At 53.9% G+C, this 22,856-nt stretch overlaps 1 protein-coding gene across 2 annotated transcripts in view; it reads right to left on the bottom strand.

Annotated features, from left to right (window-relative positions):
* The window catches only part of ZBTB47 (zinc finger and BTB domain containing 47), a 103,680-nt gene that overhangs the window by 55,316 nt on the left and 25,508 nt on the right, over positions 1-22,856 (bottom strand). The gene's annotated exons all lie outside the window — the stretch shown is intronic.

Below are 22,856 nucleotides of genomic sequence, written 5' to 3'. Positions count from 1 at the left end.
TTACTGGGAGGCATGCGGGGTGGGGAAGCGGAGCAAGGCAGCAGCCTCTGCTCAGCTCCACTGCCCTCTCCCAGGACAGCCAGGTTTGCTTCACTTCATCACAGCAGCAGGAAGTGGTGCTTCCACAGGGCTCCTGCTACCATGGTGAGTGCAGAGGGCTGACCCCAGACCACCCAGGGCCCCGCAGGCTCACCTGACCGTGGGGGACTTTACGATCTGCAGGGGACGGCTGTACACACACCTCCCCTGGGCCACAGAGATGCGCTGGTAGCAATGCAGAGCTCGCAGCCGGAAGCTGCTTTGTTCTGCCGAGCTCCTGGTGGTGCTGGGAGCTCCCAGGAGTGGGGGTGGGCTTGTAACAGTATAGCCAATATGGTTTCTCTCACCATATTGAGAGGCCTAGAGCTCGTCTGCAGCCAGACTAAAGAGTAGGCGCCCTTCACGGTGAAGCTACAAGTCACGTGCTCCCATTCCATCTACGTTTCAGTACAACAGAGTCACACAAAGCTGTCAAGAAGAAGACCAAATCCTAATGTCGCCCCTTGTCTCCAGAACAAGAAACACATCTCAAGATGGGTAAAGAAAACTTAGTTAATAGCATTTCGTCTGGCAAGCAATGACTTATCAATAGCTGAGGTTGTGCAATCACCATTCTATGCTGATGGTCTTCACTTTTCTACGGTTTTCTATATAATCTCTGTCTGGGTTGTAATTGCTCCCGTCTGCTGTATAATTAATTGTGTTAGGTGTAAATCAGTTAAAGTGGTGGGTTACGATTGGCTAGGTAATTCCATTACAGTATGTTACGATTGGTTAGTAAAATTATACTAAAATAATTGGTCAAGGTATAGCTAAGCAGGACTCAAGTTTCACTACTTAAACTGGGGTCCAAGAAGGAAAGAGGAGGAAGAACAGGACATCAAGCAGGATAGACAGAAAAAGGAACACCTTAAGAAGGACTTGAGAACTGCAAGACCCAAGACCCGCAAGACTCTGAGGTGCAGCAAACAGCATCCAGAGAGTGACTTTGTCTGTCCCAACAGTGGAAGTCTGCGTGCCTGCCTCATCAGGATTGGTGAGCATGATACCATGTGCTTAGCAAGTATTCTGCTTTCTTGGTCATTGTAAATAAATAGAGAATAAGAATATTACTGTGTAAATCTTTTTCAGTGGCACAGATCCTGCAGACTCGCAGGGAATTACTCCCTGAGCCATAGGGATTGGGTAAGGGTGGGAGTTGAAATTAACAGGGTCACACCTTGAGCTCTACAGATTGGGTAAAGGTCTGTGTGTGTCCCTGAGCGTGGAACGGATAAAGAAGTTTGTGCGGGTAACAGGTTAAATCATCTGGGGCAGCAAGCAGGCCTGGGGGATGCATAGGTGAAGGGGGGAGAGCATGGACCAGAAGGCAGGGCCAGAAGACATGTGTGTCTTGGGGGGAAACTTGTGGATACCCTCCCCTGTTGCTCCAGAGCCTCCCCAGAAGGGGGTGCCTGCTGGCCCATTAGGAGGGTCTGAGGACTGGCACCGACCCTAAGCAGGGGCGGATTAAGAACAGGTGAGGCCCTGGGAAAACCCAGTCACAAGGGGCCTCCCAATATATTAAAATACTAATGGAACATCATCTATGCTTTAAATCGATTCATGCTCATTATTAGTTATGATGCCTAATGAAATGACACAATTGTAAAATAAGAAGGACATGGCACATTTATTTTGTCCCATCAAAGCGAACTGTTTAAACAAAATGGAGTAATGGAGGGGCCCTGGGGCCTCTCACGCCTGGGGGCGCTGGGGTAACTACCCCTGTTCCCTTATGTTAATCCGCCGCTGGCCCTAAGGTACATTGAATTGGAGGCCCTGAAACCATCTTCTGCCCCCGCCCAAGCAGAAAGAATCAGCTCTCTCCGAGTCTGAGAACAGAGGTTTGTCCTCTCCCTGCTGCACTGGCCCAGCCCACAGGCAGGGGCAGCTTCCAGGGAAATCAGATTGTCAAGTCACAGGTGAAAAAGCAAAGGGCATGAATTGGGAAGGAGCTGGCAGGGGCCTGGTTTATGCTGGAATGAGCAGCAGAGGCAGAAGCATCTTGGAAAAAAACACAAACACTTTTGATTAATTAGGAAAAGCCCCAGAGGAGAGGGAGGGTCTCCAAAGCCACAGTCTGGAGAACGGTGGGGAGAGAAACCATCAGCCTGACTGAGAAGAGGTGCAGGTGAGAGGCTCTGGGGAGCCCCTGGTCCCCGTCTTGCACCACGTGAGGCAGCCAAGTCTAGTGGATGGGCAAGGAGTCACAAGACCTGTGTTGTGCACCACTCATCAAAGCCATGTCTACATGTGCCGGCTACTTCGAAGTTGACATCGACGTAAGGCGGCAAGACATCGAAGTCGCTATCCCCATCAGGGGATGGGAATAGCTCCCTACTTCGACGTTCAACGTCGAAGTAGGGCACGTGTAGCCAATCCGCGTCCCGCAACATCGAAATAGCGGGGTCTGCCATGACAGCCATCAGCTGAGGGGTTGAGAGACGCTCTCTCCAGCCCCTGAGCTCTATGGTCGCCACGTGCAGCGGCCCCTTAAAGCTCCCCGCCCCCTGCCTTCCTGTGCAGGAAGCTGAGAGCGCATGCAGGCAGCAGCACTGACAGGCGGCCTGCCTGCACGCCTCCCTGCAGCCCCAAGACACCACCCCCTGCTGCGATGGCCGCCTGCCAGTCCCCCAAGCGCCCCCGGGGCACCCCCCCCAAGGGGAGCCAGGGCTCCCAGCCTGGCAGCCAGCCCTGGAAGAGGCAGCGGGGCCCCTCCTGGATGGAGGCCGAGATCCAGGACCTGCTGGGGCTCTGGAGCGAGGAGGAGGTGCTCCACGTAATGGGGAGCAAGAGGCGGAACGCGGATGTGTTCGCTCGGCTGGCCGACGGCCTGGCCACCCGGGGTCACCCTGCCCGCACTCCTGACCATGTCAGGAGTAAGGTTAAGGAGCTGTGGGAGGGTTACGCCTGGGCCCGGGATGCGGCCAGTCGATCTGGGGCTGCCCCTTTTACAGGGAGCTCAGGGCCATCCTGGGCCCCCGCTACACATCCTCCCCGCCGGCCACTCTTGACACCTCGACTGACGAGCCCCAGCAGGCCCCGGAGGCAGACTCCACCCCGGAGGCAGACTCCACCCCGGAGGCAAGCCCCGCACCCCAGGTGCCCCCCCAGGAGCCCACCCCTGGGACACCGGAGGAGGATGAGGGGGGGATCCTCCTCCAGCGACGGGGGGCTCCAAATAATCCTGCCGTCCCGGAGCTCCAGCAGGGTGTCCACCCAGAGGGTGTCCCCTGACCGTGGGAGCGGACCGTCAGGTATCTACCCCCCCCCGGTGCACACCCCCGGGGTTAAGGGGCGGGGACAAGAGACATGACCAGGGCCCTCCACATGGCCAGATGACCATGGCCCCAAGGACAGCAGTGGCATGTCCCTCAGAAGAGTGCATCAGCCCCTGCCCCCCCAGCAGGACAGTGCCATGCCCCAACTCTGGGGATGGGGGGAGTGGAACCTAGGGTCCCCCGGGGGGGAGGCGGTGGGACACCCGTCATCAGCAGCAGCATCTCCCGGGGACGGGGATGGGGAACCAGCAGCAGAGGGGTGGAGGGACAAGGGCCACGGCTCGGGGGCCACACACTAACGGCTGTCTCCACTCTTCTTCCCCCCCGTGTTCCGCAGCTGCACCATCGGAGGGCCCGGAGAGCGCCGGCGAGGTGTCAGTGGTCCCAGACAGCCCACCGGGGCTATCGCTGCAGGCCAGCCCCTCAGCAGAGCACTAACCAGCCCCAGGGTGGGGCCGACGGCGGAGCCACCACCACCCGAGGATGGTGACGGACCCCCAGCTGCTCGCAACCCTCTGGCGGCAGCTGGAGGTGTCGGAGCGGCAGCTGCGGGTGGACGAGCGGTGCCTGCAATTGCAGGAGCGGGCGCTGGCCTGGCGCCAGGATGCATGGGGGGCCTTTATGTGCACTATTGAGTGCATAGCGGACTACCTGGCCCCCCATGCCACGCCGCCCGCCGCTCTGCCCGCTCCACCCGCCGCTCCACCCGCCATCGCACCGCCGTCCGCCACCGCGGGGCCTTCCGCCGAGGGGGACCTGGGGCCTACTGACACCCGCCGGCTGTATCTGTCGGTTTGCCCAGCCCCAGCCAGCCTTGGCCAGGGCTGAGGCCGAGGCGAGGGTCGCGCCCGCCAACCCCAGGCGCTGGACAGTAGGGGGTGCGGGGCCCAGGACGTGCCCCCCCCTTGTACATATCCCCATTATACTTGTATATAGTTTGTGTTAGACCCCGTTCTGTTATGATACCTGCCCCCCCATGTAAATAGTTCCCCCCTTTTGTTCCACTGTTATATATACATATATATATATATATATGTATAGTATTAATAACAAGAGAATGAACTGTTTTTGGTTTCAAAAACAATAGGTCTATTTTTATTTCCAAGAAAAGTCGGGGGGTGTGCACTTGGGTGCTCTGTGGTGTGGGCGTGGGGGCAGGGAGTGTTGTGGAGGATGTGGGGGTGCAGTGGGGGGCCTGCCAGCGTTTACCCCGTGGCCTGGTCAAAATGGGCCCGCAGGGCCTCCCGGACCCGGATCCCCTCAGGGTCCACGTGGCGACTGGGGGCAGCGGGTGGCTGCACGTCGGCCCTGCCAGCCTCCACAGCCCAGCCCTGAAAGAATGCCTCCCCCTTGCTCTCCACCAGGTTGTGGAGTGCGCTGCACGCACCCACAATCTGGGGGATGTTGGGGGGGCCCGCATCAAGGCGGGTGAGGAGACACCTCCAGCACCCTTTGAGGCAGCCAAAAGTGCGCTCAACCACCTGGCGTGCATGGTTCAGGAGCGTGTTAACGTGCTCCTGGCTGGCTGTGAGATGGCCCGTGTAAGGGTGCATGAGCCAGGGCCGGAGGCGGTGCGCCGTGTCTGCGATGACGCAGAGGGGCATGGTGGTGTCCCCCCCAGGGATCTCCCACTGGGGGATGTAGGTCCCCGCCTCCAGCCGGCGGCACAGGCCCGAATTCCTGAATACCTGGGCGTCGTGGGTGCTGCCAGGCCAGCCAACATAAATGTCCAGGAAGCGGCCCCGGCTGTCCACCAAGGCCTGGAGGACCACCAAATGGTAGCCCTTCCTGTTCAGGAAGTGTCCTTCGCTGTGCTCCGCAGCTCGGATGGGGATATGGGTCCCATCCAGAGCCCCGAAGCAATTTGGGAAGCCCAGGCTGGCAAACCTCGCGATGGCGGCATCTGGGTCCCCAAGCCGCACGAGCCTGTGGAGGAGCAGGGCATTGATGGCGTGGACGACCTTCAGGGGAAGGACATGGGAGAGCACCAGTGAGGGGTGTGCAGGGTGTGTCTGACCCTCCCCTCCCAGGGCTGCCCTCCCCCCCCAGGGCTCCCCTCCATCCCCAGGGCTGCTTCCCACTCCCCGTGGGTCCTCTTACCTCCATGAGGACAGCCCCGACGGTGGCCCTGCCGATGCCAAACTGCTGCCCCACGGATCGGCTGCTGTCTGGAGTGGCCAGCTTCCAGACAGCGATGCCGACCCGTTTCTCCACACTGAGGGCACGCCGCATGGCAGTGTCCTGGTGCCCCAGTGCGGGGGTGAGCCACTGGCATAGCTCCAGAAATGTCTGACGGCTCATGTGAAAGTTCTGGAGCCAGCGGTCATCGTCCCACTCACCGAGCACCAGCTGCCCCCACCAGTCGGTGCTTGTGGGGTAGCTCCACAACCGGCGGCGTGGGCGGCGGGGTGGGGGTCGGAGGACAGCAGGGTCTGGGGCTGCTTCCTCGTCACCTGGGGGCAGCTCCTCTTCCATGAATAAAAGGTGATCAGCTGCCTCCTGCATGGCATCGAGCAGGGCGAGCACTGCTCCTGCAGGGGCGGCTGGGTGGACCTCTGGCTGCTGCTGCTGCTGCTGCTGCTGCTGAGGGTCCATAACTGCTTTGCCGAGGTGTGCGTGCCTATGGCTCTGCAGACCGCGTGCTGTGCAGGCTGAGTGTGTCTGGAAGGGGCCCTTTAAGGGAGCGGCTAGCTGTTGCCCCGGAAGTGCTAGTCCGCCCTGTGACCCTGTCTGCAGCTGTTCCTGGCACCCTTATTTCGATGTGTGCCGCTTTGGCGTGTAGACGCTCCCCTGCAGCGCCTACTTCGATGTGGTGCTGCCCAACGTCGACGTTGAACATCGACGGCACCAGCCCTGGAGGACATGTAGACACTATTCATCGAAATAGCTTATTTCGATTTCGCTACATCGAAATAAGCTATTTCGATGTAGCCTTCACGTGTAGACATAGCTCAAGTGACCTAGGACAAGTCACGCCTCCGTTCTCTGCCTCAGTCTCGCACATCTACGAAACACAAGAGCTATGCACAGAAGTGCTGAGCTGAACGGGCCGCAGCAAAGACAGCTGAAGCACCAGAGAACTCAAGTGAGTGTGCCTCTCTGGAAGGAGTGGCGAAAGGAACATCTCATAGGCCAGCTCAACCAACCTCCTACAGGACCCTCCCTCAATGGCAAGCTTTGGAGACCAAGGACTGTCTCTTTATTCTGTGTGGTGGCGGACCTGCCCTTGGCATCATGGTTACCGGGCTAGCTGCACCTCCTGAGCCCACCCTTGGTCTCTCCGAGCGCACACTCTCCACCCCAATCAGTGGTCTCGTGTCTCTATCACCCTGCAGTGGAGTCTAGCATATGTCACTCTGAGACCACGTCCCAGCCTATCACACTCTGTGGATCCACCATGCTCACCCAGCTGGCCTGTGTACCTGTGGTTCCTTCCTTCAGGAGTTTGTGACCAGGGCTAAGTACCGGCACCCCAAGAGACCCTTTTCCAACCCAAATATTGTTCAATCTTGACAGCAGGAACACAGCAAGTCATCATAGCAAAGGCCTGTAAAACAATGGAAGGCCTCCAAGTACAGCTATCTCACCTAGAGACCTGCCTACCCCAGGCCCTGACCATTGGATACTGGTCTGTTACCCAACAGTTACACCCCCCATCAAATCCCTGTGGCGTCTCCAAATCCAGTCAGAGATCCTGGTTTGGCCTAGGTGCCCAAACCCATGTGGCAAGCTTCCCACCTGGTCCAGTCAGGGCTTTAAGGTAAAGGGCACAAGGCTCAGCACAGAAGAGGCTATGTTGGCTGCTGGCCTGCATTCCTGCTGAACCCACTATTCAATTCGCTCACTCGGCACACACAGTAAACCCCACAAGGACAGGACATGTCAACCTCCCCACCCCATTATCACAGAGCAGCTCCTAGCCCATCACCTGGGCACTCACCAAAAACACTCTGCAAATTCCAGCATCGTCACGTGGAGTTCAGACTCCCTGCTCTGCACCTCCAGACCCAGCGCTTCCCGCCACAGCCAGGCGGAAATGGGGAGCCAGCACTCTTTGTTTAAATCCAGATCTCCTCTCCAATTCCCACCATCGACCCTCCCCACAGCAGCAATGAATTTAAGGCCTGATCCGGCACTACTGGACTCAGTGGGAATTTAACCCCCGTTCCGCAAAACCGAAGGTCAAAGTCGCTTCTATCTCCAAAGTGTCAGCGCCATGGAAATCCCATCCAATCGTAAACAAACTACAAATGCCTTGAGCCAAAGGAGCAGAACGGCGCACACAGGGTGACCCTCAAGAGCTCTTCCTCAAGACCAGGGATTCCCATTTTCTATGGGTCACTGGCTGGGCAGCTCCAAGCTGCACGTGGCTCTTTAAGGAGCCATTTGCGGTTCATGCTGCTGCCACCACTCACCCCTCCGGCTCCCAGTCTCTGCCCTGCTGTGCTGGAATGGAACTCAATGTAACTGTGTGAACAGCCAGCAGGAGGGATCTAGCCATGAAAACAAATAAATAGAGTCCCATTGCAGCGCAGCAAGGCTGGGAACTCCCCATGCTGCCGGTGGAGGAAGGGAGTAGGAGGGCTGGAGGGAGCTGTGCAGAGGAGGCAGCGGCAGCCCGGTGAAGGAGCAGAAGTGGCAGTGCAAGGAGCTCATGTGAAGTAGGTCGGGCGGGGGGGTGGTGTGAGGCTGAGAGGGGTTTAAGCTGGGGGCTGGGGTGTGTGTGTGCATTTTTCTCAGAGGAGAACCTCCCGCCCCCGCTTTTGAATTGCCTTAGGTCACAAAGTCGTCCTGACTTGTCAAAATGGGTCCCCATCTCAAAAAGGGTTGGGAACCACTGCAAAGACCCACTTACCTCAGCTTTGCAGCTCTAGTGTTCACCTGTCAGAGCACTTCCAGGCCACCCCCACAATCTGTGCCACCATCTTTGTCTGTCCCAGACCATCTCTGACTCTTCTTCGCTTTACTGTGCGGACATTAAGACCCTGAGAACTTCCCGCAGGTCAGATCAGAGAACAGGCTGTCTCTAAGACCCAGAGGAAGCACGGACAAGGCAAATTCATGGGAAGGGAGCCTGAGGACCTTGTATCAGCTGGGAAGCTGAGTGAATTCAACTGTTTGTATTTTGCATTCCCAGCTGCCCTAAGCCTCACCGTTGCAGATCTGGGCTTATACCCCAGGCCCTGGGGAGGAGGCACCTGGATCAGAGCCAGCAATAACCATCCTCCCACACTCAGCTACCCAACTGCAAAGAAATAATCCGCAGCTCCACGCCAGCATGTGCAGTTATGTAAGTGAGGCAGGGAGAGCCAGACAGGAAACACAGAGGTGCGTGGAGGGAAAAGTACGCCAAGCCAAACATTGCTGCACGTTGGCAGTGACCTGAGAGCAGAGGCGTGCCAGCCAGGGGTTAGCTAAGGTCGTTTCCTCTCTGTGACCTTACAGCCAGGCTGCTGCACAGGCCTCAACTCACCTTGCTCTTGATTTGTCATTTTTTAATGCAAGGACAGTCCCAGATTTCCTGCCGTCTCTTGGGTGGCCCCAGGCAGCCGGTCCCTAGGAATCCTACATGGAGAAAAGCCCAGGCACGAAGGGATGAAAAGGCAAAAAGTGAAAGCTGAATGTCAGCAGATGTTTGCAAATGGAGACACCTATGTGATACTGAGAGAGGCTCTCCTGGGAAGCAGATGTCATTTCAGCACTTCCCATCATGCCAGAGCAGCAGGAGCAGGAGGCACTTGACTGTAGGGAACACAGTTACTGTGACAGTAGGGGATGCACTGGAGATCGCTCAGAAAAGCGGACAGGTGAGCTCCTAGTGATGGGAGCCTGCCCCGGGCAGGGCACTGACAGGCCTAAGCTACCTTGCATGGGGAAAGCAAAGCCCATTTACACCTGATTGACACATACTCCAGTGAACTCTTTCATATCCGGCATTCTATCATCCAGAATTCTCAAATAACCAGAGTTTTAACAATAAGTATATTTTAGTTAAGTTTTCCGTAACTACAGTAAAGTGAAAGTGAGTACACATTGATACAGCAAAAACAGTAAAGCTGTGTCTACACTCGCACAAATCTTTGAAATGGCCATTTCAAAGATTACTAATGAGCCACGGCTCTTCGAAATTGCCGCGTTTTGCTCCCATGCAGCTTGTCTTGATGGGGGTCCTTTTCGAAAGGACCCCGGGAACTTCGAAATCCCCTTATTCCTATCAGCAGATATCAGGAGATAGGAATAAGGGGATTTCGAAGTTCCCGGGGTCCTTTCGAAAAGGATGATCGTCTGGACGAACCACACGGGAGCAAAATGCAGCAATTTCGAAGAGCCGCAGCTGGCAGCATGCTAATGAGGCTCTGAATATGCATTTCAGCACCTCATTAGTAATCTTCAAAATGGCCATTTGCACGGCCATTTCGAAGATCTGCGCTAGTGTAGATGTAGCTGGTAAGTTTACAGTATACAACACTACTGTTGTTGAGAAAAAAAGTATTCTGCATATGTTTTTGTTTATTGCTTAATATCTAATCTTGTTTTTCTTTAGTGTTATGCATTGCTAGGTACACTTGTCTATTATCCAGAAAATTTGAGTATCTGGGAAACTCCTGGTCCCAGGGCTGCCGGATATGAAAGAGTTTACTGTACAAACTTTAAGAAAAGGGTTTTTTTCTGGGGGGGGCGTGTTTCTCAGGAGCCTTTTAGTCAAATGGCTCCAAATTTGGCTTGCTAGAAGACCCCCAAACCCTGTGATTCACACCAAATTTCAAGACAATCCAAGCAACCAGGCAGGTTTTAGAGCACTCAGAAAAGCTGGAATATGATTAGAAACTCAAGATGTTCTCCTTGTGGACTTTACTCTTTCACTGGAGACAGGCCTGACTTAGTAGTCTGAACACTGGACTGGGAACCAGGATCTCCTGAGTTATAGTCACAGCCAATCCTCCCTCTACTTTTCTCTATCCATGTGCAGAATAAACTCTGTTATTTGCACCGAGAATTGTGCAGATGTGCACCACCAGTAGAAACACATGCTGCTGGCTGTGGGTGCTGTGAGGTCTCTGCTACTCAGCAGAACAATATTTGAATCTCTCCTGGGCAGCTGCAAAAGTGCTTAGCCTACAAGGAGCACTGGCCCCACCTCTAATACCAGCTCTCTGCCCTGGGGTGTGCTATTCAACCGCCCCGTGCCTCAGTTTCTCCATTTGTCAAATGGATGTACTGACACACCCATTTCACAGAGGTGCCGTATCTCTGTCAAGTGGTCTGCAACTACTGAGCGCTGCTCACGCTTCAACGTTAAGAGCCGAATTTTCAAAACCGCTCAGCCCTCGCTTCAAACTTCTTCCATCATGGCGAAAAACCTGGGGAATCCAATGGGATTTGAGCGAGACAGGCAGCTGTGGGTCCTTCTGAAAAATGGCTCACATAGTTCCAGCAACTCCATTAAAGGACTCAGGATTAACTTGCAACTCCATTACTTGCACATTTATTTATTTATAGCCATGACTGCTGCCCTCATCACCACGGTAGCCAAAATCCTTAATACCTCTTGACACAGAGTTAACAAGTCCCATCAGAAGTTTTTAAACAGGCTACAAGCATCAACCCCACCTGTGAAGGGGGTGCCCAGATTACACCCCACGGGGTAAGTAACATGCTTGAATTAAATGTTAAAATGAGGGAATACAACAGTAAGGATCCCGTAGCAACATTAATTTGCCTCTCCTGGCAAAAGTATAGCTCTGGCTTCAACACGGAGCCAAAGACGGGGAAGCTGCTGCTGAATCGTCCCTTCCTGTTCTTAATAAAATCGTTAGCAGAGCTTGTCTGGAACCAGAGTTCCTGTTTCATGGGAAATTTCTGCCATGGGGTGGGGTGGGGTGGGGTGGGGTGGGGTGAAGAGCGGGGTGGATCCATGCGGAATCAGAATGAAAAGATGAAATTCAGAATTTCCAGCAGAACAGAAATCTTAAAAAAATTGATTCAGCAACACCAAAGCGCTTCACTTAGCCATTCACATTACATGAAAATGTGGCTTTAATGTATTATATTTATATGTATTATGCATATGTACAATATAAAAATTTAAACATTTTGGTTTTCTTCCCATCTAACATGCACAGAAATGAACATTTTCCTGCAAAACACCCTGATTGCAAATATTGCTGCATTTTTCAGCAGAAAACTGTTCTCTTAAATTTTTTAAGCCAGCTCTAGTTGTTAGTTCTCTAACTAGGACTTTGATTAATAGAAATACAATTTCCTTATGTAGTTTGTTTTCTCCTGTTATGATGCAGGTGCATAAAAAGTCACTCCACTAAATAGCCAGCTTCAGATAAGGAAATCCATGTACCATCTAGAATACAATCAGCCCCCAGCATTCAAAAATCATGAGTCAGGCCCTGAAAAACGACTTTAAAAATCACAATCCTTTCAAAAAACAGTAAGCGTAGGATTCTTTTTATTTTTGTTCTGCTTTCTGAGAAGTTAGGTCATGTTTTCAGGCCTTCTGCCACAACCATGCAGGCAAACAACTAACTTTCTTGTTTTAAATGAAAAATAAGATTCTGAGATTCTTATGTATTCACTTGGCTCCAGGAGCTGAGGGTTTCAAAAAAACAAAATTCAAAAGAACAAACAAAAAAAAAGAAAAGAAAAAAGAACCCTACCACGTATCACGAGAGCCTGCGAACACGGCATGTGCCACTGGCTTACATAAGAACCTGGAAAAACTGAGCCTCTACCAGACCATTTCCATTTGCAGCTTTGCCGAGAACCTAATCCCTCAGAAGAAGGTGGAAGAAGCCTTGAAGAAGTTTACTATGGAAGACGGCTGCAGCAGCAGATAGGTTTGAGGTAATCACGATCTGATCACAGGACAGTCCATGAGCAGAAGGAAGCAACTACAGTCAATCTGACCGTTCACTACCCAAAAAGCTCTGGCTCAGCGGAGTGCCAAGTTTAGTTAGAAAATAATTTTAAAGATTTGAGGCCACATTCATTGTTTGTATAATAGCTTCACTGCGTGCAGTGGGCTGTCAGGTATTAATATGACCCGTAGCACTGTCTCGCCAAGACAAAGGGAACAGTATTATTCCCACCTGACACATGTGAAACCGGGGCACAGAGAGATGAAGTGACTTTCCCCAGAATGCAAAGGAAGCCCATAGCAGATCTGAAAAGTGAACTTACTTTGGTCAACACAAGGCAGGTAAGTCGACTGCAGATAAATCGACTCTAGCTGTACAATTGTGTACCTGCAATCAGCTTACCTGGCCGTCCACACAGAGGGAGGTCAGTGGCAGAGTTTTTCCTGTTGACCTCCCTTAGCCCTCACGATAGCGACAAGTACGGGGACTGACTGCTGATCCCAGACAGTTTGATTTTGCATGTCTCTACCCGATGCATGAAATCAAACTCCGGATGATCAACCCTGATCGGGTCAATCTTCCACCAGTGTAGGCAAAGCCTTAGAGTTTCTGCGCCCCAGGCCACAACACTGCCCTCCTTGCGCAAAGAGCACAGCTGTACAAAGGACAGGGTGTTCCAGTCACAGATGATGGGTCTTCCAGCGTTCAGCAACACTTGGGGAAGCCATGCCAGGGGGAACTGATGAGATATGTGGAGGATACAGGTAACCCTGGAGTTGTGCTCAGATGCTGCAGCACAGGAGGGAAGAAGCTGATTGCTGGAGAATGGGCAAAAATCCGTGCTGGAATTCCTTGACACAAGGTCACCTTAAACCCAGATTCACTTTGGGTCCCTGCAGGGCTGCTGCTCTTTACTGCTTGCTGCACAGTAGCTACAAGGTCAGAAGTGTGACACCGTGAGCTTGCAGAAAGCTCCGTGCAGGTATTAAAAAAAGAAATGCTAAAGTATTGAACTCAGAGGGTAAAATCTCCCCACCTGCCACCGCTTCACCTCCTACCCACACGTTAGGGCGGGCACCTATCACAAAAACAAAAGCAGCACCTATTTAAACAGGCTGCATGTAAGGACCTGCCAATGTAGTCAAAAACTTTTGGCCTGAGGGTCAAAGGCTCTGAAAGCTCAGCCCAGAGTCACAGGGTCTGTTTCAGGCAGACTCTCTTCAAACCTCTGCAGCAACTTTCCCTTTTCCAAGCACCTTCCCAGCATTCAGAGGTGGGAAAAGTATCCCCAAAAGTTAATGAAGTAAAAGCACACCTGCTGGAGGTGTATGTAATTAAGTAAAAGTCAAAATTCACCTTTTGGGAAACGACTTGAGTAAAAGTACAAGAGAATTACGTCTAGATGCTCAAGTACAATGGGGCTGCGTGGTTCTTTACTTACTCGAGTAGTTTTCCAGAAGGAGACTTTGACTTAATTACACGTTTCACAAAATTAGCAGCACTTTTACTCAAAACAAAAAAGCAGTTGAGTAGCACTTCAAAGACTAACAAAATAATTTATTAGGTGAGCTTTCGTGGGACAGACAAGTGGGTCTGTCCCAGGAAAGCTCACCTAATAACATATTTTGTTAGTCTTTAAAGTGCTACTTGACTGCTTTTTTGTTTTGATAGTGTATAGACTAGCACGGCTCCCTCTCTATTACTTTTACTCGAGTAATTTTGGGGGTACTTTTCCCACCTCTGCCAGCATTACAATTCAGTGCTGTCCCTCGGCAAAGGAGGTGATCCTGAAGGAGGGAAAGCGAAACAGAGACACAGCCAAGCAAAACCACTGGGCCAAGGACAGTGCTGAGGCTGCTGCACTCAGGGTTGCAGATTTCCCTGTTCTAGTCCTGGCTCACCCTGTTCTCTCCAAGTGATAAATCACCCCCGATGATCTTCCTTCCTCTTAAGGAAATGTATATGTGGAGGCAGAGGGAGACCAGCCTCAGGGCTGCGATTGCAAGTCAGGAGCCCAGCTGGCTGAGTATCTTTGCTGGTGTCCCCCAGCATCCCAAACTTTCCAGGCCTTCACTACATGCCGAGGCTTTCAGTGCTCTCCTTGGGAAGCTTCATCTGGGAGCAGCTTGTGGGGTGGGACTCCTGTGCTAGGTGTCTGTGCCCCTGCAAAAGGGCCAGGCGTTTCATTATGGTGTGAGACGTTGACTTCCGCCAGCAGTCGGTCTCCCTACAGCTAGGGTTGTGCTCCATGGCAACCTTGTTCAAGGGCACCATGTTCGGCCCCATTCTCATGCCCGCTGCTGCTTTGCTTCAGAGCTCACTGGGGTAAACGTTTACCAACAACGCTCAGAGTAGCCGAGGGGCGGGGGAAACCCCCAAGAGAATTCATGCCGGAGCCCCTTCCATACTGTCTGAAGGGCTCCTGAGGGCAGCCCATGGCCCTGGGCCTACAGCAAAACCTAAGGGCTGCGTGGCCACAGCGGGAGGCCTGAAACCCGAAGGGAGCCATGCAGCACAACATGGAAGCAGGTTTTACCTGGGCTTTCATAGCTGGGCAGGGTTAGTCACCGGGACAAGCTGGGAGCTAGATTCTGCTGCTCTGTGATGCCACCTCTGCCTGCCCCATGTTTGATCCATCTCTGGGCTGGCAGGGAGCCTGGGGCTTAGGAAAGGAAGGGCTCTGACAAGACAGCATCCAAGGGAAGGAAGCTTCTCCAAGTTGAGTCACAGAGCTGGAGAAGGCTAAGGCCCGTGCTGCCTGAGGAAGCGAGAACAAAACAAGCTCAGCTCCCATACCAAGCTCCCCCATTGCTGTCTCAGAAGCAGACCGAGGGGTCGCCACCAGGTGCCCATGTTCCTTCAGGATGAGCGCAGGGCCAGCCGACAGCCCCAGCCTCGTCAATGTGTTCAGCCTGACCTCTGGACCCTCCTGTTCTCCATCAAGAGAGCTACCTTACCAGTGCGCCCAGAGGCTCCAACCGAGAGCAAGGCCCACTGTTCTTGGTGCTGTACAGACACAGAGCAAGAGGCAGCCCCTGCCCCAGCACAGATGATCGCACTGGCTCTTAGGTAGCACTTTTCACCAGTACATCACAAGGTGCTTCACAAAAGGAAGTTGGCACCACTGTCAGGTGGGGAAACTGAGGCCCAGGAAGCAACTTGCTCAAGATCACCCTGCGGCGTCCAATCAGAACCCAGCTCCCCTGCTCCCGAGCCAACACCTTCCCCATCCTGCCACCATCTCTACTCCCAGCACCCCCTGGCTGCTCTGCCACCTCAGCACGACCCCCCGAACGAGAAACGCGAAGCCAGGTGCGATATCCAAATGGCTGGAAGAAAGCGAATGAACTCGATCCAAGCCAGGCACCGAGTGAGGCACAGGGTCACAGAGGTTTGACCCGTCTCCCTGTGGTGGATGGAGGGTGAAATCTACTGGCTGAACCGCAACATCTGAACAGATGCTGAATGGGAAACTACTGTCAGTGGAAGCTGCAGCCAGACTCCTGGCAGACATGACTGGTGCCAGCTGGAGGGGGAGGGGCAGAACAGGCATTCCCCCCCCTTACCCTCAGTGGCCCCACTCTGCAGCCCCAGGTGTTAGCACCCTGGCCAGTGGTAGCAGCAAAGCAGAGGCCCTGCCTGCAGCTTCCAGGGATTTGCTGCTGTCCCTCCCCACAGGTTTACCAGCTCTGCCAGCTGCCACGCTGGGAGGGGGGGCCGACCGTGCTATCTGACCATCAAACCTTAGCAAAAGAACCCAGGGGGTGATGTAACCTCATGTGCTCCCAGAACCACGGCCCCTGGCTGCTAGGCTCCACGCTGGCCCAGGACTGCTGTGAGATCTCCAGCAAGGCACTGCCCCTCGCTGGGCCTCAGTTTCCCCACTCTGTCAAACAGGGATAATGAATCCTTCCCTCCTCCTCTAAGGGCCTGGTGAGGGTCGCTGCTGAGCTGGGAGGTGCCAGCCCCAGAGCAGAGGCGATAAAACTCCACAAAGAGTCTCAGTGACTCCAAGGCCTTCCTTCCATCTCCCCCAGCACTGCAGTGATGGCTGCTGAAAGCTGGCTCCAGCTGAGCTGCTGGTGGCATCCAGGGTCACTCCCTCCCCAGCGCCCTCTCCTGCCTTGCTCCGGAGGAACCACCCTTGTCATGACTGAACAGATGCCCAGTGCGGAGAGCTTTGGGAACTCTGCTCATTGCTGTGGAGTAACTCCCCAGCCCTCCCCGACTCCAGCCGCCGCTGCCGGCTTACTCTGCCCTCTGCTTCTCAGGGAACAGCGGGCACTCGCACGAGGGAAGTCCGCATAGACAAGAGGCCAAGGCTGCAGCCGGTTTAAAGGCTGCCTGAGTTGCTGTAGTGAAGGGGTGGCCAACCCACAGCTCTCGAGCTGCACGCGGCTCTTTGAGCCATTAAACGCGGCTCCTCCTCGGAGCTGTGCACCAGGAGGGCCTTCCGCTGTGCCCCACACATGCCCTCGCGCTTGGTGGGAGAAGTGTGTGGTGGCAGCGGCAGTGGCTCTGGGGAGTTGCCGGCATTTGAGTTAGAGTAGGGGGTTGGTGGTGCCTGGTTCTGGAGGAGGGGGAAGGCACTGAGCTGCGTATTGTATATTTATTTGTATCTATCGATGATATGTATTATATCGATTGAGCAAAAGAAAGAAAGACGTGGCTCTTTGCACTCTATGGCTATGTCTACTAGCCCCTTCCTTTCGAAGGTGGCATGGTCATGATCGAGGTCGGAAGATGCTGGAGCACATGACCTATGAGGAGAGGCTGAGGGGTTTGGGCCTGTTTAGCTTACAGAAAAGAAGACTGAGGGGTGATTTAATAGCAGCCTTCAACTTCCTGAAGGGGAGCTCTAAAGAGGATGGAGAGAAATTGTTCTCAGTGGTGAGAGACAGCAGAACAAGGAGCAATGGTCTGAAGTTACAGAGGGAGAGGTGTAGGTTGGATATTAGGAAAAACTACTTCACCAGGCGGGTGGTGAAGCATTGGAATGCGTTGCCTAGAGAGGTGGTGGACTCTCCACCCCTAGAGGTTTTTAAATCTCAGTTTGACAAGGTCCTGGCTGGGATGACTTAGATGGAGTTGATCCCGCTCGAAGCAGGGGTCTGGACTCGATGACCTCCTGAGGTCCCTTCCAGACCTAGGATTCTATGATTCTATGCTAACGAGATGCTGCCATGCATATGCAGCACCTCATTAGCATAACAGCAGCCACAGCGATTTGAAAGTGCTGCTTTTGAATCGCGCACCGCCCCTGTAGACGGGGGGGGCCTTTTGAAAGGACCCCCTCAATCTTCGAAAGCTCCTTATTCCTTAAACCAAATAGAGATAAGGAGCTTTCAAAGATTGGGGGGGTCCTTTCCAAAGGCCCCCGTCTACATGGGCAGTGTGCATTTTGAAAGCAGCACTTGTGGATCACTGCAGCTGCCATTATGCTAATGAGGCAATGCATATTCATGGCAGTGCCTCATTAGCATCTTCTGACCTCGCTCATTACCGGGTCCCTTTCGAAAGGAAGGAGCTAGCACAGACACAGCTTATCTGTGGCTCTTTGTCCCTATCTGGTTGGCCACCCCTGCAGCCTAGTCAGTCTTACAAACGTAGCAACAGCGTTTTCGGACCTGAACCCACTCGTGCTGCCTGACGGGATAGGAATGGCACCTGGCGCACAAGCCGTGTTCTGAGGGGGAGAGCTGTCCTGTGGTTATGTCGTGGCAATGGGACTCAGAAGTGCTGGGTTTGATATCTACTCCTGCTACACTTCATGGATCCCCTGTTCCTCTGCTATACACGGTAGCACAGGGAAAACACTCTTTGCATTCTCTGGACCCTTCTATTTAGCCTGCAAGCAGCATGGCACATGGCCTGTCTTTTACTACGTGTCCTTACAATGCTTCATACAACGGGACTAGTGTTCCCTGTAAGCTGAGCCCTTGGGCAGCTGTCCAGAAGAGATTCAGGTGCGTTCCTGCTGAATAGCAAAGCACTCACAGCCACCCACAGCCACCAGCACATTTCTATTGGTGGTGCACATCTATGTATGCATTGGCACCTATAATACAATTTATTCTGACCACAAATGGAAAAAATTGGAGGGAACATTGAATGTGACTCCGATCTCAGCTGGAGCCCCTGGGAGCTAGTGTCATATTGATAATGTCTCAGTACAAAGCCTTGTGCGTCATGCATAGCATATGTGAGACCATCGTGACACAGCACTCAGCTGGGCCACTGAGAGTGACTTAGCCAAAGATGAAACTACCGGGATGCAGCGAGAGGGGCCTCTATGTCCATGGTAGCTTGTGACATGTGATAGATTCTTAGAAGCTGCTGCCTTCAGGGGAGAAGGGATGAAGATCAGTCCAGTGAAATTTCTGACAGTTCAATATAGTAAGTGCCTACTTGGATTCTTTGTGGACAGGGGTGAGTACTGGTCTACCTACTCCCCGCCCAGGCCCAACCGTTCCCATAAGATACAAGTTCCCCCCAAGTACATACAGCTTTATCCTCACAATACCCTGGGAGACAAGGAAATGACCCCCATTCCACAGCTGGGGAAATTGAGGCATGGAGCAACAACATGACCTGCCCAAGGGCATATGGGCATTTGTGGCAGCAACCTAGTCCAGGGCCTTCATCACAAGGCTATCCTTTTTCAGTCCCGACACCCAGGTGATGGATACAATAGAGACCCTCACTCACTGAGACACCACCTGAAAGAACACTGGCTGTGCAGATTTGCCATCACAGAAGGGTTTCGCAACAAGGGAGTGAAGCATTACTTTCCTGTTGAGGTTGTGTCCAAATAACCACCAGCAGTAGAGCACTAGCGCAGACAAGGCTCTGGCGGTGCCTGCCCCATGTTAGTGAAACCTCTGGGAGAGCAACCCAATGAAGGGAGAACTCCAGCCATGTCCCCACCGCCTGCTGGGTCCACAGCCTGGAGAACATGCCACAGAGGAGACAACTCAGCCAGTCCTCGACACAGGTTGCAGGGAACAATCTTACATCAGCCTCATGTGGCTGCCTCTTCCAGCAGGCCTTTTCCACCCTGATTTCTATGCAGATTCAAGGATCAAAGAAGCCAAAGCAATGGACACTGTAGTCCCTCCGCACACCAGCTCACCCTGACATGGGCCAGACTACCCCAAGCCATGCTTAGTCATAGCAATCTCAAATGACCAGTTGAGTCTGTTCTCTGACAGGTGATCAACACCCCTCTGAACAGAGACACCCAATCCCCCTTTGGCTGCCTCAGCCATGGGTTCAAGGCCAGGAACCCTCCTTCCACCCCTTGGAGTACACAGACCCAGTGAAATGTTCAATGGAAAATGCTTTTCAACCCCGTCCGGAGGAAGCTGAAGGGAGCTGGTATGGAATGCATGTAATCGGAGCGTGTGCTGGATTCAGATCCCAGCAGGACTGAAGGTAAAAATCGAAATCAGGAAGTGTCAGGAGTCGAAGGATGGCTCCACAGGGAAATCGTACAGCCAGTGACGGAGAAAGGTGCTAAAGCCGCCAGCAGTAGAGTCTGACGGAACTCCACAGGGCTGCTCATTAAAACGGGACAGCTCCGCCCTTCTGCAGTCACTCCAAGGTCGGCCACTTCTCGGGGTAGCAGAAGAGCCAGCAGGTACTCAGTGGGGCGTGTTGCTGGCCAGCTCTGGCAGGACAGGGGTGTTTCTGCGGATGTCTTTGGACTGCATGGGGAGGCTACAAGTTGCAGGGCTGATTTTCAACAGCACGCGGCCCATGCGGACAGTGGGAGCTGGGTGCACATCAAAGAGCCTTCAGTGGCAGCTTCAAGCGCGCAGGGGGCTGGGCTTCCTCTGCAGAGGCTGTGATCGAAGGGGAGGGGCAGAAGTGATGGGAACGGGAGGAGAGAGGAGTGTGAGAGACGACAAACAAGCCTGGACTCTCACAAGGGATCTGCAGAGGGCAGCTCACCCGTAACCTTCGGAGCTGCCTGATGCCTCCGACAGGTGAAGCGTTATGGGCCTTGGCCACAGGAGTCAAGGCAGTAACGCCAACGCACCTACACGCGCGTACCAGTGACACGACCCTGCTCAACTGTGCCCCATTTGTACGAAGACGATACCTTCCCCCTCAGCCACACTAGCGGGGACCTGCTCACTTAACGAGAGCGGGGAACCGCTTAGCCACATAACACACTGCTCGTTGGCCCCCACGTGCACCCGATCCAGCTAGGTGCTGAGTGCCTTCAGGGTCCCAAGCAAATCAAAGGGAGTGGAGGCACTCACGACCTTCTGCAGGACATTCTATGCTCACAGGTCTCACCTCTGCAGCCAGAGCTGCCCACGCACGGGCCAGGCTGAGGCTGTGGCAATCAGGGGGACACAAGAGGGAACAGCACAGGTGGAAACAGGGCACTGGCAGGGGGAGATTCTGTGCTGCAAAAGGTTGACCCTTTGTGTGCTTCCCACTCCACATCCATGCAGGAGGCCACCAGCTGCTCCTGACCCGGAACAAGGGAGCCGATGGGCAGTACAGGCGGGACAACGTTAGGCGCGTGCAGAGGGTGCTTTCGGGGCTGAGCTCTGCAGAAAAGCCGAGCAGAGCTGCTGGCCCTCTGGACAGCATGGGAGACGTGCGGATAGCTTCCAGCTCAGACCTCTCTCTCTCTCAACTCCCCAGTGAGCGGGGAGGAAGGAAAATCCTGCCTGAAGCTCTGCAGTGGCCCCTGGTGGCCAAGCCCTGGGGCTCAGAAGACAGGCTTGGCCAACCTGCCCTTGGGCAGGGAAAGCTAAAGGGGTGAGATGCAAGAGAAGGGATGGCTCTCGAGGGCCTGCCATGGATAGAAAGAAGAAACAATTCTCAGCCTCTTCTCCTTGCTTCAGACAGAACCGGGTTACGCAGGCCGGACTCTGAATTCACTCTTTAGAGCCCTGGGCTCTTCTGAAGACAGGGCTCTCCAGTAAGCGAACTGGGAACAAAGCACCTGCTCTCACTGCCAGGGAGACCTCCCCCCATCGGGCAGCTTTGCTGTTGGCTTGACCCGTGTCAGTCAGCGTGTGGCTGGGACCTCCCCAGTGAGGTCCCCGATGTGGGAATACAAAGCCTCTGGCGAGCTGGGCTGGCTCTGGCATGCAGAGAGGTCCAAGTGGCCAGCTCAGCCTGCCCACCTCCGCCAAGCCCAGCAGCCAGTCCATGCCATCCCCCTCTCGTGCTGTACAAAGTCCATCTGGCTAAGTGAAGTTTGACTTGGCAGGGGCAGGGCAGTCTGACATGGCACTGGTGCGTTTCCAGTGTCTCTGTGCCCTCTGATGAACGCCTCCCAGGTGCAGACCCCAAAGCACGCCGCAAGCATTAACGAATCACGATTCCCCTGTGGGGGACAAGGTATGGCAGATGGGGAAACCGAGGCATGGGGCGTGCTGGTGGCACTGACTCTGCCAGTGCTTCCAGCTCTGCTCCTTCCGGGGAGAGAGGAAGCGGTGACATATTCCCAGGGAGAAGCCATCCAGTTCAGGGCAACCTGCTGCCTCCTCCCAGGCCAGAGCACAGAGCTAAGGTGAGCGAGCTGCGTTGCTACCAGCCTGCTCCTTGGGTTGCACCAGGAAGAAGGCAGGACGGCCTGGGTGTCACAGCAGTGCCATCCTCTAGCCAGCTGGTCCCTTCCTCTTCCTCCCCCCAAAGCTGGGTTAAGGTGAATGGCTCAACCACTCCCCTCCATCTACAGCTTGGAGGAAGAAAGGAGGAAAACAAGTACCCCCTGCAGTGTAGCTGAGACTCTGCACGGCACCAGCTCTATCCGTCTGTCCGTCCGTCCCCTGGAGGGAGCCAGCAATGGCTCCCCCAAACCTTTGCCACACGAGAGCACGAAGGTCTGGGAGATAGGGAAACTGAGGCACAGGGCAGGCAGGGGACATGCCTGGACGATGCCAGGGCCAGCCCTAGATTAGTGCTGCCAGCTCTGCTCACTCTGGTGGCAGGGGAAGCTGCAAAGTGCTCTCAGGGTGAAGTCCCCTGGTCCAGGTCAGCAGCTGCCTCCTCTCACTGAAACACACAGCACCAAGGAGAACAGATTAGGTGGGGGCCTTTAGAGCACTCACCACTGCTACCGATGTGTCCCTGGCAGCTCCCTACACTCGCGAGAACTGAGCCTGGGGAGGCTCCTTATGGACGTTCCAGGTTGGGACCATGGTGCTGCACACGGAGGTGACACCAGGAAGATTGCTCTAGGGACAGGCCGGTCGGCCAAAGGAGCTTCACTGCTTGGGGATCTGAAGACTAACTCGGAATTAGAAACAGAGAGGTGGCCATGTTAGTCTGCACTCCAACAAAACAAAGCAGCAGAAATGTAGCACTTTAAAGACTAACAAAATGATTTATTTGGTGATGAGCTTTCGTGGGACAGACCCACTTCATCAGATCACTTTCATTTCCAGTATAGACTGACATATATAAGTACAGAGGACCAAAAAGAAAAAAAAAGTTGCAATAAAAATTAACAAATCAAATAGGAGAGAAGAAAGGGTGTACGACATGGGGGGGTGTTAATTGTCCTGTCAGAGGTAATTATGAGCATCAAAGGAAGGGAAGAAGTCCTTGTAATGTGTGAGGTAGTTGATGTCTCTGTTCATACCAACTGTTAATG

Source organism: Carettochelys insculpta, chromosome 2, assembly GCF_033958435.1.
Source record: "Carettochelys insculpta isolate YL-2023 chromosome 2, ASM3395843v1, whole genome shotgun sequence".
NCBI lineage: Eukaryota > Metazoa > Chordata > Testudines > Carettochelyidae > Carettochelys > Carettochelys insculpta.
The sequence above is the reverse complement of the archived record's forward strand: the minus strand, read 5'-3'. Positions and strand labels throughout refer to the sequence as shown.